Source organism: Echinops telfairi, unplaced genomic scaffold (assembly GCF_000313985.2).
Source record: "Echinops telfairi isolate 266 unplaced genomic scaffold, ASM31398v2 ScPeMD7_7469;HRSCAF=8507_1, whole genome shotgun sequence".
Lineage (NCBI taxonomy): Eukaryota > Metazoa > Chordata > Mammalia > Afrosoricida > Tenrecidae > Echinops > Echinops telfairi.
In genome coordinates this window covers 121,339,781-121,340,866 of record NW_022111373.1, presented here as the reverse complement: position 1 = coordinate 121,340,866, position 1,086 = coordinate 121,339,781, and positions in this window count along the sequence as shown.

Sequence of the window (1,086 nt, the reverse complement as noted above, 5' to 3'; positions counted from 1 at the left end):
ACAGAACAGTGGGGGAAGGGAGATGTCAGACAGTGTAAGATATGACAAAATAATAATAATTTATAAATTATCAAGGGTTCATGAGGAAGGGGAAGCTAAGAGGGAGGGGAACAAATGAGATGCTGATATCAAGGGATCAAGTAGAAAGTAAATGTTTTGAGAATGATGATGGCAACAAATGTACAAATGTGCTTGACACACAATGGATGGATGTATAGATTGCAATAAGAGTTGTACGAGCCCCCAATAAAATGATTTTAAAAATTAAAAAACAAAACAAAAAAACAGCCATTAAAATGTTGGATATTTTAAAAACCTCAGTAATCATTTCTAGAAATATATCTATCTATTTCCACAAGTATTATAATTGAAAATTTATTTATTGACTGAGAGTTAAATCGATAACTAGGATAGACCTTGTCTTAATTCCTTAGATTAATTCTCCTACCCTGTATCTTCTACTGCACATGCCTCTGTTATTATTTCTTCTCTTTCAACTTTCTTGGTTTATTTGAAGTGGATGCTAGAGAGTAAGTTCTCCTTGATACACATTTCTATTGCCCACGTCTTCTGAGATCAAGACCAGTATATTTTCATTAAAGTTTTCAAGTGACAGTACTGGCATAACACCTGGTACTTAAGACACATCACCTGGCCTTCTCCTCTGTGGAGCAGCTGGGTGGATTTCAACAGTCAGACCTCAGGGTTAGCAAACGATAGTACATGGCTGGACAAAAGGTTAGCTGTTCGCATCTACCAGCCACACCACTGGAGAAAGACCAGATGATCTGCTACACCCCTAACTGGACTCACTGCCATCCAGGGGATCCCAGCTCCAACTGACCTATGAGACAGCGTAACACTGCCCCTGTGCATTTGGGGCCGGAAACTCTGTGAGGGAGTAAAAAGCCTGTCTTTCTCGAAAGGAGTAGCAGGTGATTTCAAGCGGCTAAACTTGTGGTTAGCCTCCCAACATATAACCACTCGGCCACTGTGGCTCCGATAAAGTTTTAATCTTGGAAACTCCGTATGAGGTCTCTAAAACTTGGAGGGAATTCCAAGACAACGCATTTTGTGACAGCCCCT